Consider the following 12,152-nt stretch of genomic DNA (forward strand, 5'->3'; position numbering starts at 1 on the left):
TCCCCAAAACACTGCTTATGACTTGTTTTCGTCACCACCAGCTTGTTAATGGCATGTGAGGAAGAGAAACTAAACTTTCTCCTCCTCAATGTACATAGTGACTCCAAATACTATAACAAAACCCAAAATGATTAACAGCAAGTGACTATCACTGGTCTTACAGTTTCAATTAAAGACAATTTATTCTGTTCATACAAGTCCTTGAGACTTAAAGAAGGGACTGTGCTCAGAAGTTTGTTTTTCCCCCATCAGATGCATGTCTGAGAATAACTAGGCATTTTGCAGCTGGTAAAACAATTAATTCCCAGATTAATCTCAATTTATTTTGAGCATTGTATTTCTTGCTGTGTGTTCTGAGAGTCAGCCAGTTAACTGAATATCACAATTTCCCTATTTGCATAATAAGCCTGATATAACCTGCCTGATGGGGGTCTCCCAAGGTTACTACAGTGGCCACAAATTACCAGGCACTGTAGAAGAACTACAGGTCTGTGCTTTGCAGGAGACCAAAATCATGATTTTTCTTGGCTTAAAAGCAATTCCATGAATCAAAGTGCTTTGAGTAATCCTGAAATGAAAAATGCTACATAAAAAAGTTATTTTTATGAGTTTCGCCTCAAAGCTGTTAAAAGCTCATATTTCTTTTGGATAGAGGTGGTTATGAGATTCTAGCTGTAATGCAAAAGAAAGTGTCTTGCACTCTGTTGAACTTATCTGTTGGCTGGAATTGGCATAGATTCCTCATAAACCACAGTTACCTCCAGAAAAATGATTTGGTCAGTGAAAAGTTTGAAACATATGTGCAATGACATAAGTGGATCCATATATACCACACTGGGACTTCAGCAACATACACCAACATTTTCCACAGAAAACAAGATGCATATAAGAATTTGACCTTTACTAATACTTCTGAAGTATTATTTCAAGTACTGGTCATTAATCACATGTATTTTTATATTACTGAGTTTATCTATAGGCTCCAAAACCATGGACCTTTACAAGGACTCCACATCCTATAAATGTTTGCCACTGTACAGACCCAAAGGAAAACAAGTGAACATCACACTGATATTAAGCACACATTGATTTTGACATGTTATTTTACTCCCATTAATTTTGGCCACAAAATTTATTGGAACAGACTTTTTTTATTTAGACAAAACAATAATGTTCACATTTTCCTTCTGGGCCAATTGATATATGAAGGCTCTGAAGTGCTACTGAGCAAAGTAAAGGTATATTTTCTAGGAGGCTATAAAACTGTCAGGTTTGGCTGAGATGTTTCTGAAACAGTCTCACCACCTGATATTAACCTTTCACATACCGTCACTGTATTCTGTATGCTCTGACTTGCTTTAATTATCTCAGTCTCCAAACAGTGTTTTGGTTAAGTATTACCAATCAAGGAGGTCTAAATAGTCAATTCTTTGCTTTTTAATGCAACACCCCCACATATGTCAATACTTCACCTAGAAAATTTCTGTGAACCTTTATGAAATTTATGGTGATTAACTTCAATAGCTGCAGTTCTGAATTTCAGAGTTACAGAAATAAATTTAATCCCACGCCCTGGCTCTGAAGGTTTGCTGTGAGGCTCCCAGATGCCTGGGCACCCATGGAGCTGGGGCAGGAAGCCCTTGCTTTGCCACCGCACCAGCCTTCCAGCCCAGCTCCTTGGGGGCCACAGGGCTTGTGACCCACACTGTTAGCCCTCTTCTGTTAAGGTAAACATAAACCCTGTTTTTTAAAAAGAAAAATGAAAACATAAGCGTACAATGGTATACATTTTTCTTCTAGCAGCTAAGTGCAAGCCTGGCCATTGTGCAAAGGGATTTCTCTACAAGAAGGAGGTTAAATTCTAGAAAGAAGATGTGTATTCATATTGCAACTTTCCTGCTCCAAAACTGCTTCATTGCACAAGAGCTGTTCCTACACACGTTGCTTGCAAACAGTAGTTCAAAGACAGTCAGGTAGACTGCATGCTATGTTAATATCTTAGCATAGCAGACTAAGGGAAAAGCTCCACGAGTCAAGGAATGCAGAAGCTGCTACCCCATTCCACAGGCACTGTCTCACTGTTAATTGAACAACCAGCGTGCTCCAGCACTAACCCATGGAGAAAAAAAGTCTGGAGGTAGAAGAAGGAACATGGAAGTCCTGCAAAAAGAGCACTTCTTGTATTGTTTGTGAGAGGTCAAAAATAAGCAAATGTGTCACTTGCCAGTATCATCCTGGGCTAACAGAAATCCATGATAGGGTTCATGTATAGTGCCACAGGACTTGGCACCGGCCCCTCATTCCTGTGCAATGGCCTCTGCCTTAAGCAGAGCTTTTACAGACCATTCAGAGTGTCAGACAGCATCAGTTACAAAGAAATGCCACTAATTAAAAACCTGTCCTAGAGTGCTAATTCATGTGGAAATGTTCCTTTCTGAGGGGAGCTCCAGGCTGGGTTGTGCAGTGCTGGTGTAGACCATCCTGGGGTGTCCCTGGGTAGCAGCGGGTTGTGGGTACAGGGGAGGACCAGCCACTGCCTGGGTGGGAGGTGGGGAGCAACCCGAAAGCTATTGCCAGCCTGGGACCCCCTATGCCAAACCGTCCTCTAGAGTTATTGTTTCTGCAGCAGTAGCATATTTAGATTATCTAAAAATGAGGGGACTGAAATTATGTGCTCAAAACCAGTAATACCACAGCCACTGTAACCAGAAGACTTTTGAAGCATTTCTGTGCAAGATACCTACTTTATTCATGCCAAGCTAGAACACTATAAATTATAGCCTGTAAACTTCCCCTACCCTTCCTGTGCCACTGCCTTTGCCCTAAGCTAAGCTTTCTGAAGACTCAGTTTAAATGCAAGATAAGGTACCAGCTGAGACTGAAATTTCACTTATGTTTTATTATTCAAAAGAATTCCATAACTGATCTCTTTGGGGGTTGGGAAAGCAGGTATTGCCTATTTCTGAGGCAATGCAGGCCATGCTGAGGTCCTAGAGATTTGTCCATGCCATAGCTTTGTTTTGCTCCTTCTTTATAAGGTGGGGCAAAGCTTTTGGATACCAGCCCCTGCATAATGATCTCCCCAGTGGCAGTGTCTCTCCCGGGTTACACAGACAACGCTGGCATTGCTGCAGGGTCTTCTGCGGGCTGTTCTCTTTTCCAGTCCTTGTGAACACTTTGTATTTTAGCCACCTTTGCTCCTCAGTTCCTCCAGAAGTTTTAAAAATGATCTCACAATGAAGTTTTACACAGATTCAGCATCAGGTCTTTGAATAACACGCATCTACCTTTGTGAAAGAAAATAGCACCTTTTGGTACCAAAGTTTTTTGCAAATATTAAGACTAGTGGCTGCTTGCTGCAGAATTTAGTATTCATGACTTCTGTTGGGAAAACACTTCATTTTCCTATAGACCTCACATCCATTCATGCAAAGCGCACTAAGATCTTTTTTGAAAATAAAGGAATAAATAAGCCATACATATTTAGAATACATTAAAAATACTCCTTTCTAGTTATAGCACAGGGATCAGTCGAAACACAGAAATTGGAACACCTTCTCTGTTTACCAAAGGCCCCCCTTTTTTTACTCAAATGGTGAAACAAGGCTTCATTGTATATGTGTTGTAGGATTAGCAGCATATTTTAAAGGTAGATGTAGATTCACACCTATCAGCCAATTTCCAGCTGTAAAAGTGACTTTTAGGGACCTGAGAGAGAAAAACAGTTGTCTTAAATCAGCCTGTTGCTCACTGTTCATTGACAATGAGGAATGCTGATATTCCGATCCCCCTTGCCCCTTTGTATCTCAGTTCCTTTTGTAGCACCAGCTCCTTCTTTCTTTTTCTCCCCCATAATTTTGCCTTGAATTTCTGGTCAACCTGTTGTTCTGGCATGATGAGCACAATTTACTGCTTATTTCTCCAGAATACAGGAGATGACACATGACTGTCATCCAGGCAGAGCAAGGAAAAGGCAAACAGGAGAAAAAAGATGAAAGTGGGGTGCTGGTGAGATGCCCCAAGGGCAGCCAGCAGCCCTGCCTGTGAGCACTGACTGGCCTGGCAGGGGTGGAAGAGTGACAGATGTGACTTTCTCTCCTGAGGGACAGTTGAATTTTTTTCATAAAGCATGATGTCATTCTCCCTCTTCGCCCCTCCCCTTCCATTTCCACCAATACAATCTTTCAATTTACTTTTTCATTCACAAAATGTTTCCTTTCCCATGGTCAATGTTTCTTAAAAGTTAACATTTCAGTATCTTCTTCTTAGCTGTGCAGTGAGAGATTTCCTTAGATGTGGTCTTTTAGCACCCCCTGCAAGGACACTCTGGAGTGTCCTATCTCCAGAGTTACACCTATTACCATTTTAATTATTTTCTGGTCACAGGTGGTGTACCTGTTTCCTGGCCAGTTTCTATTTCTGAGCAGTGAGCAAACATTTTTCTTCAATCCCAGCTTAATTCCACTTTGAGGACAAGTCTTATTAGATAATCAACGCTTGAACTGCACTGGAAAAGGAGGTGGAAAAAGAGGAAAGTGAACAGGAGAAGGGGGAAAATGAGGAAATATGAGGGAAAAAAGTTACAAAATAAAAAGGTGAGAATAAGTATGAAATTAAAAGGTGAAAAACCTCCAGTATGTTTTGATTTTTAAAGGAATAAGAACATAAGTCTAACGTACAAAGCCTACTGACACATCCTATTCAAATGCTAAATCCTCTGCACTCCAAGACAGAGGAGAAAACCCATTTCTAAGTGATTTGCTAGTACTTGACAAACGCTGTTACAGTTATGCTACAAAATCACTTTGCTTGTACTTCTGCTGCTTCAACAAACAAGTTACTAACTGAGTTCAAAAGAGCGGTGATCGGGCAGTCAGTGAAGATTGAAACTTCATGAAGAAAAAAATGTTTAGATTACATTGTATTGCATCATATACTTCCTTAATTATTGTAAAAAAAAAAAGTCTGGCAAGACGAAAGAGAGAACCATAAGTCTCTCATTGTCTTTTCTGCATTGCCATGGCTTGGCTAATGTTCAGCTACCAGCTAGCAGTAATTGAATACTCAAATGAGGCTGTTTGTACTTGCTGAATATACTGTTTGAACACCCTCTTGGTATTGTGAAGTGGCAGCCAGCTACTGGTGAGGCTGAGAAACCCCGCTGTTCCTGGTGCCTGCAGGAAGGCACAGAAATTCGGGGGAAGCTTAGAATGACAGTGGTTGAAACAGAATAGTCCCCTTGCTACCCTTTAGCAGTGTGGATTTGTTGCCAATACAAGGTAAGCTTTGCCATGATATGCTGACTGGAGCTGGGACAAGACGGTGGAGGAGCTAAAGCCTCAGCTTCGGTTTTAAACAGAAGGATTATTATCAACTCAAATGTAAGGTTCTGACTCAAGAAAATCTGAGCTATATTCTAAAAATGCAATGGTAGTAGAAGTACATCACAGAAGAAATATCCTAGCCTTATAGCCTAGGGAGTAAGGAACTCATACAAGAGGGAAAAACCTATTTGTATCTGTTTTGGTGTTTTTAAAAATAAATTATTATTTTTTTAAGTTCAGTGATGGCATCATACATTCATGTTTCTCCATGGAGCATGCATCTTAAACAAGGTCTTTTCTCTACCAGTTAAGTGTCCTAAACGCTAACCTGCAGAGTCAAACACACAGGCATTCTCCAACACTAACTTCATGCTGGTTTATAACTGTGGTAGAGGAGTTCCCCTCCAAACTTGGACTCTTCCCTCTTTGACCTCTTTAAAGCAGGCCAGGGCCCTTTCTGCCCCTTTCCCCACCCAGGAGGCAGCTGCCAGCTACTTGTGGCATTTGAAGTTTAGTGATTAGGAAGAGGGAAAGCATAGAAAATTATTACAGGGAATCTGTCAAAAATTAGTATAGCCAGGGGTGGATAATAGTGCAGCATCCTGCACATCCCACGGTTTTATTTCTGTGAAGCAGTAAAACATCTCCAGCTAAAAAATCAGTTTTCCTTGGAGCAGAAAATTATTTTATTACAACATGGCAGCCTCTTTGCATTGGAGTACAGTGCCAGTGCCAAGAGTTTTGGCTTCTTGATGCTAATCAGCCCTCTGAAATTGATACTGCTTGAAGAGAACTACTCAGATTTTCTCAGTTTTCCTTTCCTTCTAACACCTTTCTGTGTTTTTTCCTGTCAGACATCTGTACCCTAGTTTCTTTATGCTTAAAACTACTTACATTATTATAGATAGGATATCTTTGGTCAAGAGCAAAGCGTACATCTGACAAACTCAACGCATTTTCATTTAATTCCATTTCTGAAAAATCTAATGTCATTGATTTTCGCACAGGGATCTCTGGGTCAGCTGACTAATCAATACGTTATGCTAACACTGATCATTTGGAGCCTGACTTAATAAGTAGTAGTAATCTGAAAGATCTGCAAAGCAATTTTCAAGAGTTAATAACTTCAACAGTGACAAAAATGACAATAGAGGCAATATGCTGTTTTGCAAAAGATTTGAGTTTAGAAAAGGTGCCACAATCCAAAATGACAATAAGAAACCCATAACCTCAAAAGAAACCCCTAAACTCCACAAGACAAAAAGCAATCCTATTTAAAAAAGAAAAGAAAAAGTCTGAATTATTTTTTAATTGAAAGGCTTCTGTCCCTGTTTCTGAAAACATAAAGTGAACTCAGAGTAAGTTTTCAAACTTTCCCATGCAGTTACAGGCTTAGAGATTTCACCTAAATGAAAGCAGACAGTCTCACAATCACCAATCTTCAAGAGACAGGTCATTAACTTAAACAGCAAATGTCAGGAGACTTCAGCTTAAAATCACAAAGTTGGCTGTGCAGAAAGGCATCTTCCCTGCAAATCAAACCTATAGAGTTCAGGCACATTTGGGTTCAATGGTCCTTATTTTTAGCACAAATCCATTTCAAGAAATAGCTTTAAGCGTACTGGGATAAAAGTCACACATCAAAAGGACAAGAGTGGTGTAGAGCAACCCTTAAAGGCCCATGGTAAACTTAGAAACTTCACTCGCCATCAGTCTTGGGTAGTGGCATGGAACAAAGCTACAGCTGTGCTGTCAGAGGTTATCATTGTAGCATGTGGGGCGATGGTGGAAGGGACAGGGTGTCTCACTAGTACCCACAAGTTTTGGATAGTGCTGAAGAAGCAATTATTTTGATTTCTGCAAAATTTTAAAATTGTTGAAGGGCTCTCCAAACACTGTAACTGTCTGAAACTGGAAATTCCCAAAGAGTTGAAGGTAGGTGGTAATGATCATGTAATGAATAACCTTGAGTGTGACTGGGAGAATGTCAATGAACTTTGTGTTAGAAAGGAGGTACTGAGCCAGAAAAGAGCAGGAAAGAATATTAATGCTCAATCATGTAATAAGTTCTCATCAGACATTAGATTTTCCTAAATCAAATTGCGTAGAAAATGACTACTATATTACTTCTGTTACCGTAGCCATTCTAGTTTTACGAGTGCATAAAACACAATAAAATACTACAATAATTTGTAAATTCCAACCAAGTCCCTTGCATGCAGTTTATAGTACTGCACACTGTGACAAAAAAAAAAAAAATCTTTACAGAGGAAAATATATTTTCCCTTGAGAGAAAACTAAGCTTATTAACTGACAGCCAATACGTCTGCAAAAATCTCTACTTTCTAGTGTTCTTATAGCATTCAGCAGATTCCTTTGTACTGCAGCTCCCAAATTTCTGTAGTAGAGTGCAATAACAAATAACAACAGTTCATGCTTCCATTGCACCTTGTCTTATATTGCAACATGTCTATGATTTGCATTAATTAAAATGCCAGAGCTTTGCCATGAGGTAGACAAGCACTATGGTCCGGATTCAAAAACTCACTAAATGCCAAAGCAAAAGCTCCTGCTGGCTTATCTTATTAGAGCTTTTTATATCTGTGCCATAGACAGCAAAGATGATTCTCCAGGCTGTACATCTCAGGCCTGGTAAATACGAAATTTTGGCATGGTATTTTTTATATTTTTGTACCTTGGAAAAAGTATATTCTCTCTGATTTTTTTTTTTTTTTAAATTTTATTTATTTATTTATTTTAAAGCAGGATATACCAATACCAGCCAGTCATTTTTCTGTGAAGACTACATCTTGGAGAATCATAGCAACTGCAAGGCAAGTTACTCCTTCCTCCTAGAGTCTATGTGTGCTAGCTTGATATCTGCTAGAAACTAGCCAGAGTTTCTACACGTGAAAGGAGTTACCCAGCTGGCTTAATGTTAAAGAAATGTCCTTGTTCCTTTAGCATATAAACCTGGTATTATTCCCACAAAATTAAGATAAATTAATAACCATTTGGATACTTTGCACATTTCACTTGTTAGAATTCTGCTGAGGTCACTTTGCTCCAGATGAATGAACAGGGGTATGGTTTAGTGCCTCTAGTTTGATAATAACATGTGTTGCTCTAATTAGTATTTACTAGGTTTTGGTATCTGTTCATACTTCTTGATAAGTTTCTTGCCAGAATTATTCTGGGTACTAGGGTCTCTTGTAACAGTAGTATAAGGGACAAATAAATATTCAGAATCTGGAAGACACAGCACCAATATATTCACTTGCAGGTAGTAGAGATGGGAACTTATGTGGAGCATAAACCTTTTGCAAACACCAGTTTTCCTTCATGAACTGCAAGGATCTCTTCTCTGGATAATTGATTAGAAAAATATAACCACTGTTTCCTCACTGGCTTTAGCAATTATTCTGAAAAGGTCTTGAAAGGTTTTAAAGTCATCCACCATAAAGCATACTGCTGATATGCAGTAAGAGAATAAGAAACATAAGGGACTCTATGCTACTGTTTGATAAATACCTTTTTGTCTACATTAGCTGCTGGCTCCAAGGTGTCCAGATGCCCTTGTCATCAAAACTCTTAATAAGCTTATACTGGTTATTTTGCTGTTGATTGCCAATCTTTTTTTTTTTTTCCCAAAACTTTGCTGTGATAGGATCAGGATCTCCATTACTGCAAGACCTGGACGTAACAGTGAGAGAGCCTAACATGTCAGAGAGCAGATGAAGTACTTGGCCTCCTTCCTGATCCTGATAAGGTGACTTTATGTAGGGTGACTTTTTTTTTAATGTATGACTTCCTGTCGTACATTATTTCCAGGACACCAGTGAAAAGAATTAAACCTAGAGATGAGTTTTTGGTCAGAGTCCAACAAAGTCTCCTATATGGATCCTGAAATTTCAGGGTTTTGAGAAACACCCATCGTTGTCCCAATTTGATTAGAAAGTTTAGTTGTTCTCCATACCATGAAGGGCTTAGGAGATTTGGGGAAAAAGATAAAATAAAAAACAAAAAAAAAATGAAACAGGCAATCAGCAGCAACAGCAACAAAAACCCCAACCAAAATGCCAACCAAGTTTTCTTTGAAAGTCAGGGTCTGAGTCAGACAAACTGCCCCAGAATTTTTATTGAATAGTGCAGATGACAGGTTTTATTTTCTTCACAATTGTTTGTAACACAATACTGTTCCTGGAATTCCAAAATCATCAAACCTAAAAGCAAGAATTGCTCTGAGGTGATCAGGGCACACTGACAGTACTCTATTGAAATTAACGGATTCTTATTCTTCTCACTGCCTGACTCTAAGAGCTATCATCATTTCATCCAGGTTTGTATTAAAGCACACCACTATCCTCAGCTCTCAAAAAGACTAAATGAAAAGCTTAAAAACTGGAGAAAACACACCATTTTCTTTGTGAATATACTGTGGGTGTCTCCTCTCCTTTCCTGACACATCTGCTTCCCTCCAAGCAGGTAACGCTCCCGCTGGAGAGGTTTGCTCGCCCAGCTGAGCAGCACTCACCGCCAGCCAGAGATGACTCATCATGAGCCCTGAACGAGCCCCAGCTCGACACCTCCGTGCAGATGTCCCAGCGAGCAAGCATTAGTGTTTTGTACTCTTTGCAGCCCTCAAAGTTGACACCCAAGCTAAAAAAGCACCCACGATCAGGCTTAGCATCAAGTGCATACACACTGAATTTCCCTAATTGGAATGGGTAGAAATCAGCTAGTGACCTTTTTAGTCTTCTGGGGGCATTACTAGAGCAAAAGGTACTATGTTTCTCCTAAATCTGCTTTCCAGATAAAATAAAAAGCCGTCTTAACTATTTTTACCTGATTTCCCTGGAAGGGAAGTTAAGGGTTAGATTTGACATTATCTAGAGAAGGAATTTGAAGCGCTCTCTGATTCTGAATAAGCAGATTTAAGTCATTGCAGCCGAGGCAGATTATTGCTCATATCCTTTTATGAACAGGCAGAGCATGAAAAGACATTTCTATACAGCAAATCCACCTAATAAACTATTCCTTTTGACAACTCGCACTGCTTCAGCCGCTTGGATTACTTGCTTGTGTGACCTCAACCACACACATATACGACAGAGCCCAAAATAGATCCGGAAGATGAGTCATGATGTTCAGGAAGGATTTCAAAACAAATGGACCTATTTACTCTTGCAGCTGTCTCCTGAAGCTAGTACTATTTTACAATGGTGTTACTGATTTGTTCTCATTATCTGCATCTGAGAAGTTCATTTGGTTTTGTTTTGGGTTGGGGGGGAGGGGGTGCATCAGGTAATTAAAACAGGAGTTTAGTTGTTCAGAGGAAATATTTCAGGAATAAATATGCCACACACATTCTGGATGATCTAAAATGGTAACATCATAACTAAGACATCCTCAACATCGTAGGGCTTTTACTTCTTGCTTGCCAAATGCCATGCAATTGCACAGCAGGATTGGGGAAGATATAAAATACAATGTTTTTCTGTCACTGCACTAGGGATGCTCCCTGCTTTCACCAAATCTACTACGCAATATGCATGCTAGCATGTTATATTTGTTGTTTATATCTACTTAATATGGTGGCAGTGCTGCATGACTAAAAGAAAAGGTCCAGTCACAAAGTGTGACTATAAAAGTTTGTATAGAAGCGTTTTTCAGGTAGACATGGCTCTTTCAGCACAAATCCCAATGCCTTCCAAAAGGTAACAAAAACTTAAGTTAGCAAAACTCTCAACTTGGCCTTTTGACACTAACACTATTTTTCTCTGACTAACAATGCTCTTGTGATTCTTTTAAATAGAATTCTTATTCTAAAATGGTTCTCATATTTGACTGCCAAACCCATAATGTTTCAGCAAGTCTAATTATCTCCTTAATATGATACTACTTTAATCCAAAAGCAAGATGATGCTTAAATTTTAGTTATTATTATTTTTAATAAGTCCACCCCTAAAGGCCTAAGCCAACTGCTATTGGCATGATAAAATGTACATTAACTTCAGTGGAAGCTGGATCAGACCCTAACAGCAAAAGATAATTACTACATAAATCTTAGCACCTCATATACTTCCAGCGTAGCTAACTTAAATGGCAAAATCTCTGCAAGAAGATTATGGACCTAATTATTTACTATGGTTTACTATGGCTTCATATAAATAACTGAAAATTTATATCATGGGAAGTGAGAGGCAAATAAGCCTCGAGCTGGCAAAGTAGTAAGTGTTAACATTTATGGCAGAAATTATGATGTTTATCACATGTGACCCTTGTTGCCAATCAGTAGGTTGAGATGAGAATAGGGACATAAATGATTGTTTTACTTAAGTAATGCAAAGAAGGGGTGAGGGAAGGCTTATACTAATGTTGCTTGTACCATGTATTTAAGATCACCAGGAACTACCCATTTGCGTCGCAAGCTATGACATAAGAGAAGGGCCATTTCTCACAAATTTCATAAGGCATTCATTCAACAAGGTACATAAAATGAATTTACCTTTAAAATGTGACAATGCCACAAAAAATACTGGCAGACTTCTATTAAATGTACAACCTAATATATAGCCAGCAGGCAACACAGATGACTTCAGGAGGCCTGTGATTCACTGAAATGAAACTGAGTTTTGTTAATCACCTCCTACAGCTTATGCTTATAGAAATTAGCATTTGCATTTGGATTAATGCTGTTTTGTTTGCTAAAAAGATATTTACATTTCTGAAATGCTGCTGATCAATAACTAAGCTGAACTAAGCTGATGCAGACATTGTAAAAGACTTCATCCTAACTCCCTTATGGTATATCAAACTCCAGGCAGT

This window comes from Calonectris borealis, chromosome 2 (genome assembly GCF_964195595.1).
Source record: "Calonectris borealis chromosome 2, bCalBor7.hap1.2, whole genome shotgun sequence".
NCBI lineage: Eukaryota > Metazoa > Chordata > Aves > Procellariiformes > Procellariidae > Calonectris > Calonectris borealis.